This window comes from Petaurus breviceps, unplaced genomic scaffold, assembly GCF_028583685.1.
Source record: "Petaurus breviceps papuanus isolate PSGF00001 unplaced genomic scaffold, PetGlider_PUasm1.0 90865, whole genome shotgun sequence".
NCBI lineage: Eukaryota > Metazoa > Chordata > Mammalia > Diprotodontia > Petauridae > Petaurus > Petaurus breviceps.
Genome location: NW_027187367.1, coordinates 1051103 through 1074069, shown reverse-complemented (window position 1 = coordinate 1074069; position 22967 = coordinate 1051103). Strand labels below are relative to the sequence as shown.

At 40.9% G+C, this 22967-nt stretch overlaps 1 protein-coding gene and 1 pseudogene across 1 annotated transcript in view; one reads left to right on the top strand and one right to left on the bottom strand.

The window, feature by feature from the left end:
- The window catches only part of NTN1 (netrin 1), a 440610-nt gene that overhangs the window by 35825 nt on the left and 381818 nt on the right, over nucleotides 1–22967 (top strand). The gene's annotated exons all lie outside the window — the stretch shown is intronic.
- On the bottom strand, nucleotides 2664–4333 carry LOC138149892 (integrin-linked protein kinase pseudogene; annotated as a pseudogene).

Sequence of the window (22967 nt, the reverse complement as noted above, 5' to 3'; positions counted from 1 at the left end):
ACAAGCAATTTAATATAGGTTATACATGTGTAGTCATGCAAAACATTTCCATAATAGACATGTTGTGAAAGACTATATTTCCCTCCATCCTATCCCCCCTTCAAAATTCTACTCTCTCTCTCCTTTCACCCTATCCATCCTCAAAATGTTTTGCTTCTGACTACCCCTTCCTCCAATCTGACCTCCTTTCTATCACCTCCCCCTTCTCTTATTCTTTTCCCTCTTACTTTCCTGTAGGTTAAGATCAATTTCTATAACCAATTTAGTGTATATGTTGTACCCAGTTTGAGTCAGTTATGATGAGAGTAAGGTTCACTCCCTCCCTCTCACTTACCCCCTCTTCCCTTCCACTGTAAAAACCTTTTCTTGCCTTTTATATGAGATAATTTACCCCATTCTACCTCTCCCTTTCTCTTTTTCCCAGTATATTCCTCACTCATCCCTTAATTTTATTTTTTTAGATATCATCCCTTCAGATCAAACTCATACCTGTGCCTTCTGTCTATATATACTCCTTCTAACTACCCTAATAATGAGAAAGGTCTTATGAGTTAGAAATATCATCTTTCCATGTAGGAATGTAGACAATTTAATAAATCCCTTATGGTTTCTCTTTCCTGTTTACCTTCTCATACTTCTGTTAAGTCTTATGTTTGAAAGTCAGGTTTTCTGTTTAGCCCAGGTATTTTCTCAAGAATGCATTAAATTCCTCTATCTCATTGAATTTCCATTTTTCCCCCTCATGTTTTTCTGCGTAGGTGATTCTTGGTTGTAATCCTAGCTCCTTTGCCCTGTGTAATATCATATTCCAAGCCTTTCGCTCCTTTAATGTAGAAACTGCTAAATTTTGTGTTACCTGATTGTGGCTCTAGGATACTTGGATTGTTTCTTTCTGATTGCTTGCAATATTTTCTCTTTGATCTGGGAACTCTGGAATTGGCTATAATATTCCTAGGAGTTTTCATTTTGAGATCTCTTTTGGGAGATGATCTGTGGATTCTTTCAATTTCTATTTTACCCTCTGGTTCTAAGAATATCAGGGCAGTTTTCTTTGATAATTTCTTGAAAGATGATGTCTAGGTCTTTTCTTTATTATGGCTTTCAGGTAGTCCAATAATTTTTAAATTCTCTCTCCTGGATCTATTTCCTAGGTCAGTTGTTTTTCCAGTGAGATATTTCACATTGTCTTCTATTTTTTCCATTCTTTTGGTTTTGTTTTATGATTTCATGATTTCTCATAAAGTCATTAGCTTCCATTTGCTCCATTCTAATTTTTAAGGAATTATTTTCTTCACTGAGCTTTTGGACCTCCTTTTCCATTTGGCCAATTCTGCTTTTTAAGGCATTCTTCTCCTCATTGACTATTTGGATTTATTTTATCATTTGGCCTAATCTTTTTTTAAGGTGTTATTTTCTTCAGTAATATTTTTGTGTGTGTTTTTGTGTCTCCTTTACCAAGCTGTTGACTCTTTTTTCATTATTTTCTTGTATCATTTCCATTTCTCTCCCCAATTTTTCTGCAACTTCTCTTACTTGATTTTCAGAATCCTTTTTGAGCCCTTTTGTAGCCTGAGACCAATTAATATTTTTCTTGGATGCTTTGGATGTAGGAGCTTTGACTTTGTTATCTTCTGAGAGTGTGTTTTGATTTTCCTTGTCACCAAAGTAAGTTTCTGTAGTCAGAGTTTTTTCTGTTGTTTGCTCATTTTCCCAGCCTGTTTCTTGACTTTTTAACTCTTTGTTAAGATAGGACTCTGCGTCCATTGTGGAGGACAAACTGTCCCAAGCTTCGGGGGTTTTGTTTCAGCTATTTTCAGAGATTCTTTTAGGGACCTGTAAGATTTCAGTTCTTCCAAGGTTGTATGATGAAAGGAGAGGTGTTTGCTCCTCTCCTGGCCTGTGCTGTGGTCTGTGAGTGACAAGAAGCACTGTTTTCTGCCCTGGAACTGTGAGGAGGGTCCCCTCTCCAGTGCTGCCACAACTCTGCTATGCTAGTGTTCCACCTCAGCTCGGGACTGCTACCCAGAACTGTGACCCAGATCCAAGTATGGCCAAAGCAAGAGTCTTGCCTCAGTGCTAGCAAAAAGACCCCTGTAATCTCCTTCTGACCAGTTGTTCGACCCTGTTAACGTTTGTGAGCTGAGAGCTCTGGAAGCAACCACTGCAACTGCTGATTTAGTCACTCCCAAGGTCTGTTCCTGGTTTGTTGGGGCTGTATTGTATACTGGACTGCATTCCTCTCTCACCCAGATTTGACAGATTTTTCCTTCTGAACTTCTGAGTTGTTCTTGGTGTCTGTGGACTGAGAAGTCTGGAAACTGCCACTGCTGCCACTGATACAGTCATCCTGAAACCTCCTTTGGGTTTGCTGGGGCCCAGTTTGTCCTGGTGCAGCCTGCATTGGACCACACTCCTCTGTCCCCTTGGTACAACAGACTTTCCTGTTGACCTTCCAGGTTGTCTTGGGCTGGAAATTTGTTTTACTCTTTTTTTGTGTTCTGCTGCTCTAGAATTTGTTTACAGTAATTTTTAAAGGTATTTTGAGGGATTTTGGAAAGAGCTCAAGTGAGTCCCTGCCTTTACTCTGCCCAAGGAATTATTTTCTTCAGGGAGCTTTTGTACTTCCTTTTCCATTTGTCCAATTCTACTTTTTTAAGGAACTGTTTTTTTTTTTTTTCATAATAAACCTTTATTGTGACTGAGGCAGGTGGCTGCTCCTCCCACATTGGGAAGACACCGAGAAATGGGGCTTAGTGTGGTGTGAAACAAAGCTGAGCCTATTCCTACCCTCCCCTCCAAAGTTGGCAGATGGGGCAGGTAGGGTAGCCCCTAAAGCTGGGGGGTTGGGGTTGGGGCTGAGGTGGCTGTACCGTTGCCAGGCTGTAACGTTGAGGGAGGGGTCCTGAAGCCTGCTCCTAGGAAGGGGGTATAGGTATACCCCATTTCCCCCATATGGCTCTATTTGTCCTGCATCTTTTCCAGGATGGGCACAATCATATCAAACTTGGGCCTCTTGGCTGGGTCCTCATTCATGCAGATCTTCATGAGTTTACACACATGTGGGGAGATACCTGGAGGAATGGTGGGTTAAAGGCCTTCCAGAGCAACCTTCACGCCAATTTCCATGTTGGAGAGGTCAGCAAATGGTACCTCCCTTGTCACTAGTTCCCACAACAGTACTGCAAAGCTCCATGTCTGCAGAACGACGATTAATCTCCTCTGGCTTCTTCTGCAGGGCCTCAGGAGCCACCCAGGCAGGGGCATACATGCGCCCTGGACACTGGAAGGAGAATTTCACATCAGCCATGCTGATTCGGGCAGTCATATCCTCATCGATCATGACACTTCGGCTGTTGAGGGCATGCCAGGGTATGAGGGGTTCCAAAGTGTGCAGAAAGGCCATGCCTCATGCCATATCCAGAGCAAACTTGACAGCTTGAGTCTGGTCAACCACAAAATTGGTCCCTTCATGAAGTACGTTGTAGAGGGAGCCATAAGGCATCCAGTGGGTGATGAGAACCGGGTTGGGGGCAGGAGGTGCCTGACAGGCTCCCAGCACTGGCAGCATGTTGGGGTGTGAAAAAATCCTCAGTTTTGGATACTCCTCATTAAAGTCTCTGCTCTTCCTTGTACTCCAGTCCCGGATCTTCAACATCTTGATGACAATGTCATTCCCTTGCCATCGACCCTTTCACAGCTCTCCTGACTGGTTCTCATTGAGTTTCACCACCAGGTTGAGCTGCTTGAAGTTGATGCCTGAGTGTTTATTCAGGGTGCCGTTCCAGGTCGGGTGCATGTTGTCCCTTTCCAGAACGTGTCTTTGTATGGAATACGGCCCATCGGCTGGCCCAACTTCTCTGCACGTTCTCGTAGGCTGTCTCAAAGTGGGGCTTTGGCCTTGTCCACTGGCATCTCTCCATACTTGTTACAAATGCTTATTAGTGCTCCACCAGCTACAAGGTCCTCTGCCACTTGGTCCTGGCCCCAGAAGCAGGCATAATGAAGGGGAACATTACCATGCTCATTCACTGCATTTATATCAGCCTTGTATTGGAGCAATTTCTGCACAATGTCCCGGTGCCCATGGCTGGCTGCTAGGTGGAGGGGTGTATCATCACCCCTGTTCATCATGTTGATTCTGGCCCCTCTCATGATTAGCATTTCAACCACAGCTGAGCGGCTGGCCCTCTTGGCAGTCCCAGTGCAGAGGAGAGAAACCATGGTCATCCCCCTGGTTCAAGTCGTTTTCTGTGTTGTCCAACCACAAACGAACAGCCACAGCATTGCCCTCTTAGCACTGGGTGAAAATGTCATCCATGATGACAGCTCTTTAACCCCAGGGCTTCGGGAGCCAGGTCCAGATGCTTCAGCCACCGCTCCAGCCACCGCTCCAGCTGCTGCCTCTGCCAGCCCTGCCACACCTGCCTCGGCCTGGCCCCCAGGAACTGTTTTCTTCAGTGAATTTTTTTACATCTTTTTTCCATTTTTTTTTGTTTCTTTACCAAGCTTTTGACTCCTTTTTAATGATTCTCTTGTATCACTCTCGTTTCTTTTCCCAATATTTCTTCTACCTCTCCTATTTGTATTTAAACATCCTTTTAAAGCTCTTCTTGGAGTTCTTTTTGGACCTAACACCAATTCACATTTTTCTTGGGGTGGTTGGATGTTGCTATTTTTACTTTGTTGTCTTCTTCTGAGTTTGTGTTTTGTTCTTTCATACCATAGTGACTTTCTTATGCAAGATTTTTGTGCTTTGGTTTTTTTCCCCCATTTTTCTTGACTTTTAATTTTATGTTGAAGTTGGACTCTGATACTGGGATGTCCCAAGCTTCAGGTTTTTCCTGCTGCTGCTTTCAGAGCATCTGTAAGTTTTCAGTCCTTCCTAGGTTGTATGATCTAAGGAGAGGTGTGGTCACTGCTCTCTTGGCCTACACTCTGGTCTGTGAGTGACCACAAGTACTCCCTTCTGCCCTGGACCTGTGACCTGGATCCCTGATCCCCATGCTCTAGAGTGCTCCTCCTCACCTTCTAACTGTGATACGAGTCTGTGACCCTGTTTCCTCTTTGGGCAATACAACAGAGTCCTGCACCCAGTGCCAACAAAGTGTCCCCTATAATCTCCTTCTGACCAGTTGTATGGACCCCTTACTGTCTGTGAGCTGAGAGTTCCAGAAGTTGCAGTTGCCCATTCAGTTATCTACAGAGCCTGTACTGGCTTGCTAGGGAAGGATCCTTCTGCTGGCTTGCCTAGGCTGCCTGTACTGGACTGTGTTCCCCTTTCATCTCAGTGAGACAGACCTTTGCTGTTGACCTTCTAAGTTGTCTTAGACTGGAAAATTCTTTTACCCTATCCTTTTGTTGATTCTGCCACTGTGTCAACAATGCAGTATTCACAATGCCTATGGTAACTATAAATATGCTGATATGGTTATTAATCACAAAATGTAATAGGCTCTCTACAATGGGGGACATAGCTAGAACTTTTATTCAAATAGCAGAAAACTGAGTCCCCAAACCAGAAAGTCAGAGCCATCATGGTATCCACAGAATTGGCACATGTAGTTAATTCAGTAAACACCCACATTCTCAAGCCTTCAAAACAGAACAGGCTACCTCAGGCAAAGATCCTCCTCTCCTCACTCACGGCAACTGCTCGGCCTTCATGCAGCTCTCTCCCAGAAGCTCTGGCCCCCTGCAGTTCCCATCCCTGGCAGTCCTCAACAGGAGTCCTTAGCAGAAATTCTGGCTGTCTCAAAAAAAAAGAGTTCATGCCACCACCACTGCTGCTTCCAGTCACCACACTGGCTCCAGTCCTGCTTCTACTTGGCTCTGGCTCCTTCCTGCTCCACCCCTTCCTGCGATGTCAGCAAGTTTGAGGGGCATGGAAGATCTTTAAATCCCATTACCATAACAGCCACTCTAGAAGTTGTTTGGAGGGGAATTTGGGTGAGTTCAGGCACGTTCCTGCCTTACTCTGCTCTCTTGGCCTCAACTGAATAATTTTTTAAAAAGAAAAAGAAAATCCTCATAGCAAATAGGCAGAGTCTGAAAAACTAGTATTTCACATTAGTCAATGTCCAAAAATGTATTTTCCATTCTACATTTTAAATCTTATCACCTCTGGTAGAAGGTAGAAGGCATATTGCATCTTAATTCCTCTGGAGATGTGCTTTAGATTTTTGTTTATCAGAATTGTTAAGTCTTTCGGAGTTATTTTTCTTCTTACTGTTCTTGTCATCATACAAATTGTTCTCCTAATTCTGCTGACTTGATCTACAATAGTTCATGAGTTTTTCCCAGTTTTCTGTGAGATTGTCCATTTCATCATTTCTCATGATGCAGTTGCCAGTTGCCAGGATCCATCTCCACAGTGTGGGTAGTTGAAGAAACGAGGCCATTCTCAAGACTCTTGGGTTCAAGGTCCTGAGGTAGACCTCCAGGTCTGAAGGAAGAGTTGGTCATGTGATTTGCTTGGCACTTGCTGCCTCCTGCCTCATCCTCGGGCTGCCACACTGTTTCACCTAGCCTGGCTTGCCTGTTCTGTTGGTTGGCCATTGATCACTATGGTTACCTCCTTTTCTGCTTGTGTTGCTTTGCTGGAGGATGACTGTGAGGGCTGGTATGGAAGCAGTATGGGGGGTGGGAAGAGGGCTGTTACAACTCCTAGAGCCTCCTGCACCTTTCTGCCTTTTGGTTACACTTAGCAGTTGGTGGTGGTGATGAGGAAACTGGAGCTCCCTCTGCCCAGTGATTTCCCTCCTCATTCATTGTTCATTGTGGGTACTGGGCAGAAAGCAGGACTGGTAGTTTTCAGGGTATTATTGTTTCTGAAGTTCTGGGTGCAGGGTCCTGGGATGTTGTAGCATCAAAAGCACCCTAACATACCCAGGATGGCTGCTAGCACAGGTTCTTAGATCTGCTTTTCTAAAGGAAAGCAACTCAAAATGGGTTAACAATCTTACTTTAATCAAAGATATCATTTACCTAGTTCAGGGGAAAAAGTCAGCATCCTGAACTTCAGAGAATGCAAACAGAAGTTACAAGCAGACAAAAAAAAAAACAGAGAAATAGACCAGCAGACAGGGCTTCCGGCTGTCTGACCATTGCATCCATATGTAGTTAGTTACCAGAGAGGTAAACACCAACATCTGGGTTTTCAAAGCCAGAGGGCTCTATGGCTGCCCAGAGAGAGTCTCATCTGGCTAAATCATACAACTCTTCCCAAAGTGAGCCCCAAAGCAAAACCTCACATCAGGGTATATATAGCCTTCTCCTGGCTCAGAGAATGTCACAACCCTCTTGACCCACTGCTCAATCACAAAGTAACAAGGGGTGGGCACTCCTGAAAAACAAGCCTCCTGTCACAGGCTCCATGTGACCACATTTAGCCTATTAGGGGGCAGAGTATATTTTCAAATCAGTGAAGATTCTCAGATTTACTTAAGCCTATCAAAGGGCCAAGGGGCAGGGAAGATCTTCAGATTCCCATTACAGATGTCTTCATCAAGATCTAAGGATAGGAAAGGCAGCTAGGTGGTGCAATGAATGGAATACTGTCCCTGGAGTCAGGAGGACCTGAGTTCAACTCTGGCCTCAGACACTTAAACACAAAAAAACTAGTCATGTGACCTTGGTCAAGTCATTGCCCTACCTTCCCCTCTCCAAAAAAAAAAAAGATCCAAGGATAGATGATGGTGGTAGTAGTTTGACTTGTCTTGGGCATACCGCTTCCTATATTTCCCTCAGGATGCTTTGCTACTTCAGTTAACCAGACTTGCTTGCTCTATCTTCCAGTTCAATTAGACACTTTCTTCTGCTCTTTATTTTCTTGCTGCCTTGTCTTGTCACCAGTCGCACCTTGCCAAACTCCAGTCATGGCTTACTTTCACCATCTGCCTTTTATGTTTCTACTTGTATGCTACTGCACAATGGTTTGGGTAGACTTCATGGTCATTTCTTCTCCTTTATGTAGAATCATGGGTCTGGCTTCTTAATGAGGGAGAAAATTTTGGAACAGAAATGATCCTTATGTTAAAGGTTAATGAGACTTCAAGGATTCAAACCTTCCTAGTTTCCTGGTCAACCAGATTTCCCTGGAGTCAGCTCTGCAGAATGGGAACTTTTATTTTTGTCTTTTTGGAGGGGGGATGGCAGGGCAATTGGGGTTAAGTTATTTGCCCAAGGTCATGCAGCTAGTAAGTGTTAAGTGTCTAAGGCCGGATTTGAACTCTGGTCCCCCTGACTCCAGGGCTGGTGCACTATTCACTGCACCACCTAGCTGCCCCAGGATGGGCACTTCTTGCTGAGCTTTACAATACTTGCTGAGTAGATTCATTGATGAAAAAGGAATATATATGCCTGTACTACTTGTAGGCTGGAGAGAGTTCTTTAAAGGTCTGAAGTTTGAATGCTTGTCATTAGCTCAGGATACCTTTCTTCTCTCACTGTGAAGGTGGCTCGTTTCATTTTCACTCCTGCTTGCCCTCCTGCTACTTTTCCTTCTCCCCCTGCCTTGGTGGTGGTGGTGGTGTTAGTTCAGCCTCTGTCATACATATAAAAATGAAGGTGATCAAGGGAGAGGAAGAAAGTGGCTCCAAGAAGAAACGACAGGAGTGAGAATGAAGAGTTGATAGTGTGGTATGATGGGAATTGTACTGTCCTGAGACTAGGAAACCTGGCTTCTTTCCCAACCTTGGACAAATCACTTTCCCTCTCAGGGCTTCATCTTTTTTTCTTCTCCTTTGCAGAATGAGAAGATTGGGAGCTTAATGATTTCTAAAATCACAAGACATTATTCGTCCTCAGTGATGTAGGTAGTTCTCACAGGTTCAGACTGAGACAAATCCATCCCATGAGATCTATCCTCTAATCAGAAGAAAGATGTATCATGGGAATATATGACATATTTATTGAGGTCCTAGTGGGGAAAGGGAACCCTGGAAACACAGGAGTTCAAACTGTTCACTGGGGGAGCCACTGATAAAAGTACAGACCAACAAACCCTCTTTGGGGAACGCTTTCTCACAGGCCTTCATTGTCAGCCAGCTTAAAGTTAAAATGACTTCAAACAAAAAGGGCTTTACCAGAAACAAAGAAAGTCTCAGCCTCGCCAACACCAGACTAGCCTTGGCACTTGAGCCTAGACATTTACCTCTTCAGAAGCTCAGGGGCCAGAGTTGGTCTCTAGTTTCCACTCAGGAAGGACAGAGAACCTGTTTTCTTCCATTTCCTGGTCTCTCATTTTCATCCTTAGGATCTATATTAGAGTTATTAACAACATTAGAATTCATCATACTGTATAGTGAAGACAGAAGAAACTGTGCTGTAGATAATACATTTGGAAGCTTTCCAGGCTATCTTAATTCTGTTCCATTGAGCTATAGAATACTACCAGAGAAAAAGGAGCATAGGCTAGGGATCTTATGGATTGATTAATAGTGAGAAATCAAAGATCTTTCAGAGCCTGCATCAGTGGAGCAGCTCGTTGAGTGTTGCTTTCCAAGAGTGGCGATGGATCCACTCTCACTTCTACACTACCAAATTCAGTTCATTTCATTTCAGCAAATATGTATCAAGTACATACTATAGGCAAAGTGGGATAGGGAGATGCAAAGATGGATGAAATAATACTTGTCCTCAGGGAGTGTCTTTTGTCCCTAAGGAAGTTAATTCTCTGATTCAAAATTTCTTTATTATGAAATTGAAGTCGGGAAATTTAGGAATTAGTTGTTTGACCTTTGGCACTTTTCTGAGCCTCAGTTGTCTCAACAGTAGAATTAAATGTGTGATCAGTTGTCAAAAACTTTCCACATCTGAATTTACTTGCCTCCGTGGTCTTCTATGTCCCCAACTGCACACAATAGTAATGATCTGAATAATAACTATTAGTATAGAATTTCAAAGTTTATAACATACTTTACATGCAGTATTTCCATTGATCCTCATAAAGAATCCTGTGAGATAGATATTATAGATGTTATTATCCCCATTTTGTAGACAATGAAACTAGGGTTTAGAGAGGTTATGATATTTGTTCTTAGTGATATAGTTAATTTGATACAGTAGAAAGAGAATTTGGATTTTGAGGATCTGGCTTTTGAATCCTCGACATTGGTCAAATTACTTAAGCTCAGGGACTTAGTTTCATTTTATGTAAAGTGAGGCTTCACTAAATGAATTCTGAGTTCTCTTGTCACTCTAAATCTATGGCCCTTTAATACAGTGGAAAGGGTGGGGCAGAGAAGGAGCATTGATAAAACATTTAAAAATATACAGGATAGTTTGGAAGGGGACACATACAAACAGGGCAACGTTGGTACTATCGTGTTAAATATAATATAGATTTAAAAAACAAGCTGTATATACACAATAGAGATTTATGGTTTCACATGTAATCTTTTCTGTTCTTTGTATTTTGAAAGGCTTACGTTTGCTAAGTTCATAATAAAAATAATAGTTTTTGTATTTGATAGCATTTGAACCCAGGTTTCTCTTGACTCCAAATTTTGTGGGCTTTCTATTGCACCATGTTGCCTCACCTTTATATAGCACTTTGTGCATCAAAACATTTGGCCCTCAGGAACACCATTATCTCAGGATCATAGATTTATAGCTGGAAGAGACCTACTCTGTTCAGGGCAATAGGGACACAAAGTGAAATTTAAAAGCTCCTGCACAAATGAAAGCTGTCTTCTCCTGGTCATTCCAGTAGCACTGAAGCTATGCATAAGATTTCCATTACTGGCAGCTACAAAAACAAACAAACAAACAAACCAATAACAACAACAAAAGCAAAATAAAACCCCTAGCTCCAAGAAACTTGGTAAGTGTATTTGGAAAAATTCCTACCTGGATACATCCCTTATTCCTTGTATACATGTTCAAAATTGAACTCATTCTCTTCCCTCTATCCCTTCTCCACAAACTTTTCTGTTTCTGTTGAGGGAACCACTATTCTTCCAGTTATTCAAAATTATGAACCTTTCAGTCATCCTCAGGTCTTCATTCTCCTGACTCATTCTTCCATAGCCAATAATGTAAGTGTCAATATGACAAGTATCATAAACTAACTACAGAACATCTCAGATCCATCCCATTTTCTCCACTCAGTGACTACCCTTATAGTTCAAGTTCTCACCACCTCTTGCTGGTACTTTTGCAGTAGCCTCCCAATTGGTCTTCTTGCTGTTAGTTTCTCACCTCTCCTCACAGCTGTCAAAATAGTCTTCCTAAAGCAATTTGTGGACATGCCATCCCCTTGTTCAAGAAACTTCAGCAGTTCCTCACTGTCTCTAGTGAAAAAAAATAGTCTTTTAAGTTTTGTATTTAAAGCCTTTGAGCTGTAGGGAGCCAGACCACTGGTGTGTAAAGATGAAGTTCATAGTCTGGGACTTCCACTGGATAGTTGAATTAAACTAGTAGACTTCAATTTTGCTATTTTGGAACAGTCTTCTTTGCATTTGTCTTTGGATGATTATCAGGGAGACCATAGGTATGATAAAGACCTTTAAGAACCCAAAAAACAAGGACAGGATCCGTGGTAACTTGTACATCATTCCTCAGGGGATGGATCAAAGAATGGAAGATAATGGAGTTATACAGTATAACCAGACTATAACTAGCCATTCTGGGGTGTAAGATAGCATTCCTGTCTATGGCCACAGAAGCACCACATCATGATTTTGGACACCTAGATCAAGAGGTGTTGGTATGAAAAAGAATCTACTGGCTTAAAATAGTAACAGATGTGTAAAAAGTGTGAGACTTAAGCTCCTGTTATTCATATTCATATCATATTCAAGATGCTACCGATTCATTCTGCCTTCTTGTAGAATATAAAGACCAGCAAAGTTTGGAGTTTACGTGTAGACATTTTTCCCTCTGGAAAGAGATTGGAAGAATAGGAGCAGTATCCAAGCAGTGACGGCCCATTTCATTGGTTCTAGAAAATGTAATGAAATAGGGGAGAGCAGAGCAGAATAGGGAGTGCGTAAAGGATAGAGCTGAGGACATGGTAGTGGGAAGTTACAGTTTTTGTTTAGGTGGCCAGAAACTCCAAACTACCAGTATTGGTGTAGGAAGAGAAGAGAATTTCCTAGCCATAGAATAAGAGTAGTAACTAGATCCCTTATCTAGAAAGAGCTGTAAGAGGTTGGAAATGCTAATAACATCAATCATAAGACCCTATTTTGTGTGCCACCCCCTCCCCCATGTAATTTAACCATGATATTTACTGAGAAGTTGTAGCAAAGACCAAAGTACAATGTTCTCCTTGAAACCAGAATGGACTTACGAGGATGCTACAAAACATACCTTTCTAATCTGGTGGGTGAATGGTGGTACTTTTGGCCCTGGAGTCTCAACCCCCCCCCCCCCCCAAAGGCTCTAGTGAGTTTACTTCTAGATGTTATATATCATATCAATGACTTACTCTCTCACTCAGGCTGAGACCTCTTGGGTCTGGGTCAATCAAGTCGTTTGGCAATTTTATGGTCTCTTTATCAGATTCCCCACCAGACCTGGCTGTTGTTACTACTGGTAGACTCTGTTACTGACTCTAATTGCTGGATTTTTGATGGCTTTTCTAACTTTTTGAAGCTCACAAAGTTGGGAATTCATCTCTTTTGTCTCTGAGTATTCATTCACCTGACATCAGGAAAGAATAAGCATTAAACAGAAAGAGGCAATACACATTCATAGACACAGGTGGGGAAGTATGGCAACCAGTGCTGGTTCTAGTAGTCACTACCAACTATTTCTCTTCACTTGAAAGCTTCCAGAGAAGAGAGTGAGAGATCTGCCCCTCAGTTCTGACTCAGCTTTTCAATCACCACCCTTTGAGCCATCACCAACAAGGAGTAGTCAGAAGGCAGGTTCCTGCTTATGTTCTGAAGGAAGTAGGGGAAGGCCCCTCCATTTTTGGCCTAGAAGTAGGCTTACCGGATTTCCATGGGAGTTGATACCCAGTAAGACATAATGAACCTGCTTTTAAGGACTAGGCCTGTTCCCTTGTTGCAGAGAGTTGTTGGAGTGATGAAAGAGAAACAATAACTTCTGGTGGAGAGAAAAGACCTTCCAATTTATTCCCTGATGAGGTAAGTCATCCACTGTCGCCAAGGAAGTCACCTTGGTTCCCACAATTGGCTCCACAATGGTAGATGATGGTCCACATGAATGGTCATGATTCTCTGACCTTGAATTTATTTCTGATTTTCCTGCACAGCTGATAATGTTTGATCTGAGAGCTGAAATCAACTTCTCTGGCTTTAAAACCAGCACTCTTCAATATAATTTATTTGCCAGAGTTAGGGGTTCAATTTGTGGACATAAAATAGAACAAAGAAACTAGCCTGCATGAAAATAAAATCTAACCAGATGAATTAACTAGTTCTCTGGGGATTAGAGTTGAACCAAGAAAAAGGCCTGTGTCTATTCCATTATTCATGGAGAGAAATGGGGCTCAGAAAACCCTCTCACTACCACCTCTACCATTAATTAATTATAGCAAAGAAGACTTATTCTGACATTCAGCAAGGAGAACAGAGATCTTTAAGTCAAAGAAATTAATATTCAATTTAGGTAAACAAATCAATAAGTATTTGTTATATATGATGAATGTTCAGTACTGTACTAGGCACTTATGGGGAAAGGAGTGAGGAGATAAAGGGAACATATACAATAAGGTCCCTGCCCTCAAAAGATATGCTATATCATACCTAGTCATTTGTTTGCAAAAAAACATTTTGCTGTATTGTCCTGGAACTTGGTGAAGTTGTTTGTCCTTGGGAGTTCATGGTTAAACCTAAATTAAAATAACTGTGAGTGGTTAACTGTCTTCATTTTTTCCCTAGTGCTCAAGGTACAAAGACAATTTTTTACGAAGTGGTAGGAAGGAAATGAGCATTTACTGAACACCTACTTAGATGCCAGACATTGCACTAAGCTTTTTACAAATATTATCCCACTTTATCCTGGGAGGTAGGTGCTATTATTATCCCATTTGCTCAAGATTACACAGTAAGTTCGTGAGGCTGAATTTGAACTCGAGTGTTCCTGACTCTAGGTACAGAGCTCTACCCACTGTAGCTACCTCTACAGTAGTAGTCAGAGACAATGGAGACAATGGATGAGTTCAAGGCTGAGTTTCCCAGTATGCTTTGTGTATTTCCCATAGGCTTCTAGGTCCCAAGAGATGGTCCTGGTTGCTAGTGAGCCAAGACTTAAATTAACTGAGAAATGATAAGCCAGTAGTGGAGGGAGAGTCATTATGGGGAAGAGACAAGGCAAGGAAGAAATGGAAGGCAGGATGCAAATTAGAGATACGAGTGGACCCCGAGTCGTGAATCAGAATCTCAGTGGCCTAGAAGAGCAGACTATTGGCTGGAGTATGAGGAAGGAGCAGAGTTTCAGAAACTACTTAGGTTTCTCAGTGCAGTGTAGAGGATGATAAATTCTGGAATTGAAACCTATGAGCAACTGGGAGTGTATCATCATTCTAAATACTGATTTATAATGTGTGCCGCTGGTCTTTGTACAGGCATATCCTAAGTCTCGGAAATTTTTCTGTCTTTTCCTGTTTTAGAAACATGGAAGGGAAGTTACCCCCTGGACTGTGCTAGGGAATGGGAAAGTGGGAGGTACTCATTTTAAGGAATGAGTGCTAAGAATGTTTCTATTGTTTATATTTTCCACTTTTTTTTTCTGTTTATTTATTTTAACTGATTCTATGCTATTATTTGCCTAGGTTTCTGTTAGCATGATAACAATGGAACATTTATACCCAAGTTTGCTTTAGAAGCACTTTGCTTCTAGAATTGCATTGAGTTAAGGGTATATAGCAAGACAAGATTTACCAGAAACTGCCCCTGTTGTATCAATTAAGATCTACAGACTTGGTAGATTGATATAGGGGCCAATGCTATATGTCATATGGGTGACATTGTGGGGATACTTCTGGGATTGATTGAAGGTCTAAAGTGTATGTGATAACTGGCATTCATATGACCCTTTAAGGTCTGCAAAATGTTTTACAAATATCATCTCATTTGATTTCCACAACCTTGCGAGTTAGATACTATTATTATCTGAATTTTACAGTTGAGGGAATGGAAGTTAAGAGGTTAAGTGACTTGCCCAGGATCACAAAGGCAAATATCTGAGGCAGGATTCCAACTCAGCATCCAGCTTCAAGTCTAGGGCTCTACCCATTATGCCAGCTGTAGATTGTTGCCATCTCAATAGACGACTGATTTTAATGTCTCTGCTATGTGGCATCTTTGGACTTTGCCTATGATACTATATCTGTCTCTCTGTCTATCTTTCTGTTTGTCTGTCTGTCTATCTGTTGGAGTGGATTGAGTACAGTAATCCTGGCAGATTTGCTTATTCTATAATTGTGCTACAGTGGCATTTTGTACTTGTTTATGGGGTGAGCAGTTATTGTGGCTTTTCACTTATTAAAGAAGTGGTGCTCAGCTTTGAGCCCATTGCAAGGAAGGCTAGTTCCATGAGTAATAGTGGGTATACAGATTCAAAAGAGATATTAATTATGGGAATATTTACAGACTAGCAAATTTAGTATTGAAAACATGTTGCCCAAATATAGAATAGCCATTTGGAGATATGAAGATGGAGGTTAGCATAGAGAATAGGGCTTGATAAATCAATCTGAGAATCTAACATAGAAATGATAATTGAATGTGTGAGAACTGATGAGATCACCAAAGTATAGAGGGATCATATGTATATATGTGTGTATGGATATAGATATAGTTTGCTCTAGGCAGGAGACCTGAACTTCACAGCCAATAACTCATAGTAGCAGAAGTTCAGCTCATGAATCAGCTAGTTCATTTAGCGTGAGCTATGCTCATTTCCTCTGCTAGGTGTAGAGGAGTATTTTGCGTCCAGATCAGACCGTGTCACAGAGGTAATGCATGTGTCAGGAATTTGATCCAGAGAAATATAGGTAGTTATTAGAGAGTCTCAAGGAAGCTACTTATTTTTGTTGTTGTTTTGCTTGTTTTTTTAAATGTTTATTTTTTAATATCCATTAAAATTTTTTTGAGTTATGAATTATCTCCCTCCAGCCCCTCCCCTACCCATTAAGAAGGCAAGCAGTACGATATTCATACATATGAAGTCATTACAAAACATCTTTCCATTTTTAGCTATGTTGCAAAAAGAAGGCAAGAAAAATTTTAAAAGTGAAAAAAATGTGCTCTAATTTGTACTGAATTCATCAGTTTTCTTTCTTGAAATGGAGCATTTTTCATCATGAGAAGAATTTTATTTATCATGAATTAACTCTTCCATTCCTGATTGCTTCAGGCGGAGGACCACATCTCCACGATCTTCCATGGAAAACAAGTGTTGTTCAATGGGAACAAGAGTTTCTTTTTCCTTATAGGTCTGGGAGGAGAAATTAATGGACTAGACTTGGGGGATAAATTACTGTTATTTGGAAGGCAGATGTAGGATGGGAAGATCAAGATAGTGTGGAGTTTGGAAGTTAAAAGAGACAATAAAAATCATTCTGATCCCTTTCAGTGAAACATCCTTGACTTTCTATGTAAAAATACTTATACCTGTTAACATATGTCTTTATGCCTGTATATACACATAGTGCATATATGTGTGAATGCACACATATACATAAATGTGTGTACTTGTAACTATATTAATGTCCAGACCTATATATCTATATTTATATGTATATCTCTGTCTATAGCTATATAGATATATTAACTTCACAATAAAGGTTTGGTATTGGGACCAGCCACCAGATGGGTGATTTTTGTCAAGTGAAACTGATGATCTGACTCTTTAGATAGGCAGCTACTATCTTTAGATAGTAGATTATCTTGGATTGGGATTCAGAGGATATGGGGTTCAAATCCTGTCTCTCCTATTGGTGTAGCATTGGACAAATCAGTTCAGATATCTGGACCTTTTGTAATATGATGGAATTTGATTGGGATCATAGAACTGGAGCTTAAAAGGGACCTTAGACTCCAACCTTTTCATTTTACAGATGAGGGAACTGAGGCCCAGGAAGACTGAGTTGCTTGCCCAGAGCCACCCAGGTAGTAAATATTGGAATAAAAAATATGTAAAATATAGTAAAACATGGGGCCAAGATTTGAACCCAGGTCCTTTGACTCTAGAGTCAATGCTTTTTCCATAATGATACTATGCTAGATAATCTCTCCTAGCTCCTTTATCTGATGTTGGTGAAAGATGCTCCATATATAATTTTCCAAGGCAATTAGGTGACCTCCCCCCGTCCCCTTCAGTCATATGTGGTATAGTTAAAAGAGTTCGGGAGTCCTTCCATTCCTTTCCATCACACCTAGTAAACACTTTGAGCCCCTGGTTTAAACTAAATGTAAACTCCTAATCAAATAATTTACTTTTTGTTTAATGGAGGGAATATTGGTGTTTAGTAGATGGGCTTTTGCAGAGATGAATAGTCTGGCATCATTGATAGTACTGAGCAATTACCTAAATATAATCTAGCCTTAATTAATGTATCACTTCATATGCTCCCTGTTTTCTCCTTCCTCACCTTCCTGGACTATGGGCAAATAAGAAGGGCATTGGCAATTGGGGAGTTTGCCATTAATGTGTTTGTTAATCCAAAATTTCCTAGTTCTTTGATTAAACACTCCCATAGCACACAGACTCCTTTTTATCAGCAAAATATTGTCCCCAAAGCCTTTCTAATACACCTCTTTGGTACATAGTACCACATAGAGTATAAGATACAGCCCCTGCTCCCTAAAGCTAATCCAGACAATACTGCCTGAGAAAAATATTGAGGCCATTCATTAAATAAATCAATATGGAGTGTCAAGTCCTAGAAAAGCCATTTAGATCAGTCCCTTTATTTTACAGAAGGGGAAACTGAGGTCCCAAGTCTGGAATTCACTTGTTCTCCTCACTCTGGTTATCTATTTTATACAGGTCTTTGGGTTTCTAATTAATCAATCAACAAGCATTTATTAGGCACCTATTACATGCTAATCTATACCTTGCTCTTTCTTCTACACCATGCTACACAAATTAGGTAAGATTTACAGTGGTTCCATTTGTTTAATGCTGAGGGAGTTGTATGACTCCTTTAAATGTTCCACATATGATAGTATAAATTTGCTTGGTTAGTGATGAAGGTAGACCAATACACCTGAAGAGTGACTTGGCCTTCAATGAAGCAAGGAAGAAAACTGCTACTGAGAGGCCAGTGTATTACTTCTCTCTGGAGAATGATAGTCATGGGCAGTGGTGTGCTGCTAAATATCTAGCAACCAGTTCTCCAAGAAAAAAAATACAAAGACAAGATTTGAGTTTAATCTGCATTATTTAACATTTTCTTAAGTCTAAACAATCAGCAAAAAAATATCAAGCCCTGATTTGTAGCTTTATCAGTTTCTAAGGTATAAATGCTCACATTGAAAAGGTAAAAACCAGGAGCCAATATGAGCTGGCTCCATCCAGTACACCTTAAATAGGTCTTCACTTGGCAGGGGGGCCTCTCTGGTACCTGATCCTGTGCCAAATTCATTTTTGAGACCAGTATTTACCAAATTGTTCCATGCAATATGAATAAAGCCTCTGGTAAAAAAAAATCCATGCTTATTATAATTCCAAAATATTCGTTAGAAAATTATATATTAGCCACATGCTTATTCATAAAGGAATTTGTTTTATTTTTTGTGTTATAAGAGGGATAGCAGCAGGGTACACTGGAAAGAGTGCTAGATTTCGACCCTGAGAACATGGATTCAGATCCTGGCTTTGTCATTTACTACTTGGATGAACTCCATGCAAGTCAAAACCTCCCTGGACCTTAGTTTCATCATTTTAAAAATGAGGGGAGTTGTACTGGATAGCGTTTTTGGTCTGCTCCAACTGTATAATCCTATGGGCCCACGAGGAAATTGAATGGTGAGCTTTTGAGTTAGACTCCCGTGGTTCAGGTCAGATCTCTGACACATACTGATTTTGTGACCTTGGGTAAATCACTTAACCTCTGAATGGCTCAGGCAACTTTCTAAGTTTAAGTTACAGAAGAGTTGTGAATCTCTGTCCCAGGAGAGAGTTCCCCATACTATGAAACTTTAGGTTTTGACCCCCCCCCCCAAAAAAGCCCACAATTACATGAACTTTGCTTAACCCCACAAAAATTCTGCTAGGCAATGCAAGTATTGTTCCCATTTTACAGATGAAGAAATTGAGACTGAAGGTATGACTTGCCATAGGCACACAGCTCACTTGTAAGTGCTGGAGCAAGAAGTTTGACCTAGGTCTTTTCACTTAAGTCTAGTGCTCTTTCTACTACATCACACTGCCTCTATTTTGTTCCCAAATTCCAGCTCTTCCCCCACCCACCTTGTCCCGCCTTTATCCTGGGAAAGATTAAACCCACCGATTGTTCTATAATCACTATATTCATCTTGCCTTGTAAAGGGGGGGGGGGGGTCTTTCATTAAAAAAAAAGTTTCTCCCTTCCTCCCTTACAGTATTTATCAAAAGGTGCCCTTATTAGGCGAAAAGAAAGGAGTGAGGGAGAAAGGTTCTTCAGAACCAGGCAGGCAAGAGAATGAGTGCTAAATATCTGAAATGAGATGGCAACTTGAGTTTGTTTAGTGAGGAGAGAGATTACTCTAAGTGTCAGGGGGTATTCAGGGCCTGAATTTTTAATCTTCAGCATCTTGTCTGGCCCCAGTTACTGCTACTCTAGCCCTGAACTAAGAGCTCTGTTGCCCTTGTCCATCAGGGACAGAAGACTCCAAACAAGGGAGGAAAACAAGAGCTTTGGGATGCTAATATCCCTTTAGGAATGCTAAATGGAGCATTTTTATCCTAACAAAGGCTCAAAATGAGAGGAGAAAAGAATTTTAGTTTTGAAGTTTCCCCAGTGGAATACCAACCAATAGTGATTTATATTGACAGAATAAATACTGTCCATATAAAAAGTTCCCCTTTGGGGCTGACAGGACATTAGTGCACATGGCCTTTTTATGACACTTTCACTAGCTTAAATGGGTATAACAGTGTCCCAATTGAGAAGTGGATTAGTACTTCTTGGGCTGGCACTCTGAGCCAGAAGGATTTTCAGGCTGACTAGGGTTTGGCTATTTGATTTGGGGGCATCCATACCTACAGCATCAGTTTGACAACCTTCCCATTTTTGCAGATTCAATTCAACAACCTTTATCAAGTACCTGTTATCTATAAGGCACTGTATTGGTGATAAAAAGACAAAAAAAATTCTGTGTCTCAGGGAGCTGGGGGATAAGTGAAGATAGACTATGTACAACAATAAGTAAATACAAAATAATTTAAGGAGGTGCAGAGATCACTAAATACTTAATATAGAAAGTGGTACCTGAACTGGATCTTAAAGGAAACTAGAGATTCCAAGAGGTAGAAATGAAGAAGAGGTATATTATAGGGATAGGGGAGCTTGTGCAAAGGTAAGGAGATAGGACATAGCACCTAGAGGTTAGGGAACAATTAATAGGCTCATTTAGTTAAAATACAGAACTTGAATAGTGTAGAACTTGAGGGGGTAGACTGGCTTAATCTTTTCTGCCTTCTTAGGAGGTCTGGCCTGTTTCTGTGTTGGCCCAGTCCAAAGAGCAGGCATACATCATGGAAAGAATGCTGAACTTGGAGCTTTGGGACCTGAATTCAAATACTTGATTGCTACTTGTGTGTGATCTTGGACAAATCTCTTAACCTTTCTGGTCTTCAGTTTCTTCATCTGTAAAAGGGAGGAAAGGTCTGTTCTAACTCTAGATATCTGGTTCTAAATAACTTCTGGGAGCACAGTTAAGTTCCATTAGTAGTTTGGAAGTTTCAAGATATTTCCAGGCATCTTTCTGGAGAGGGTGATAACATAATTCAGTTTAGAAAGTATTAAGTGTAAGACACTATGATGGATAAAGGAACACACAGAATAAAAAACAACCTCGGCCTCTAGGGGATTACAGTTTGATAGTGAAAATACACCAAAGAGAGGTAGGGACATTTTGCTATGATGGCAGGAGTTCCTGTAGGACTCAGGCTACCAATTCTACCCCATCCCTCTTTGAGTGTTGTTAAGTACTTCCTTTAAACTTTTTAAGACTTTGTGCCAATATGCATGGCCTGGGTGCTGGCTGCCAGAGGTGTCATTGGTTGAAAGAACACATGAAAAGTAGGTATACATTCCTACTTGGGATGGGAAAGAGGTGAAAGGAATTGATCTCATCCTGCTAGAGGTGAGTACTAGGGACCTTTGTGAGGGGTAGTGATGAAGAAAATTGGCCTGAGGGGTTCTTTTATATGTAACTGCTGTGGTATTAGCCTGACTAAAGACAGAGTTGAACATATGTTGATTAGTCCTAGGCATGCTGACCCTGGAGGGGCCAGACAAGAGAGTATAAAACTTTTTTGAGAAAAATGCAGCAACAGATGGCAGCAGCCATTTGGTATGGAAGCATTCAATGGTAGCTTTAATGACTGAGAGCAGAACTTTGGAGAAAAATGTCTGTCTTCAGGGTGAAGCTGACTGGCCACAGTAGCCCAGAAACCACACTAGGGTAAGTTGTAGGAGGCAGAGGCAAGAAGCAAAAGATACAGCTGGTTACTGGGGAATTGCCCTGAGATACACCAGCCTTGATCTGTCCTCAGAGCATGAGTTAGTTTCCTGGGAGGCTGCTTTATTTCCCCACTGGTATGGCAGTCTACAGAAAATTCTATCTATGTGTATGGGAAGTGACTAAAATTCTCTTTCTTGATTTTCTGTTATTTACATTGCTATTGTGACCCTTTTTAATGCTTTTGCTATTTGGTTGCTATTTCTTGCCTAGTCTTTTGGTAGGGAATGTGCTAGATACTGGCTTGAATTATATTTAATTTGTATATGTAATGATATGTTAAAACACCTTATACACACTGAACCAGGGATAGAAAATGTTAAAGAATAGAGTGGGACCCCTGTAATATACACAATAGCTATAATGCATAATAGAATATGTTAAAACTCTTTAGAGATTTGAGAGGGGAAGAAAGGATTGTTTTGAGCAGGCCTGCACAATATACAGCCAAAGGCTTCTGGGTGACCCATGAAAAATGTAGGGTTGCCACTAGGCACTCTCTCTTGTTCGTCACATGCCCCACAGCAACCAACCACCATCATGATGTCTGTCTCCAGTTTAACCTGTCTGCCGTCCAAAGAAGTTTAGTCTTTTAATTTTGGCCCCTACCTACTGTCAGCTTGTGCTGGTCTGCTTTTGAGTGATGGAAGGTTAGGATTTTCTTAATTCAGATATCTTAACATGTTTATTAGATGCAGAATAGAGAAGAGGGAAGAGTACTTATTAGGCATGAGTAAGGGCCTACTATTTTTCATATACGGTGGCCTGTCAAAAGGGCAGATGATTCCCAGGGTTAACATGGCCTCACTAATTGGGTCACCAAAGTGGATGGTGGAAGGTGAGAAACCTCTAATGCTACCTTTGGCAGCTTCAGAAGCCAGTAAAAGTAAAAGATGGAAGGGACTGCTCTAGTTAGAGCTTTTGTGGGGTGAAAGGTGCCAAAGGATGGGATGTACCTGATACTTGTTAAATATACATTTGCCTTGAGTCTTGCAAACTTTTTCTTCCTCTAATTTTATTAAACATTTTAATTTAGAAATATAAACCATCAGATGAAACAAATAATCAAATAACTCTACAAAACAAGAAAGAAATACTTAATCTTTAAACAGGCATAACCAAATGAATCAACAAACAACAAACAAAGAAAATGCTTCTGTTTTGTCTCTTCTAGGTTTGTCCAAAGTTCTACCACCTTTGACTTTGTTTTCTTTCCTTTTTTTTTAAACTTTCAAGGGTGTGTTGGTAAATGTTTAATATCAACCTCTCTGGGGAAAAACCTATGACACACTTTTAAGTTTAATTTACATTTTGAACATTTTC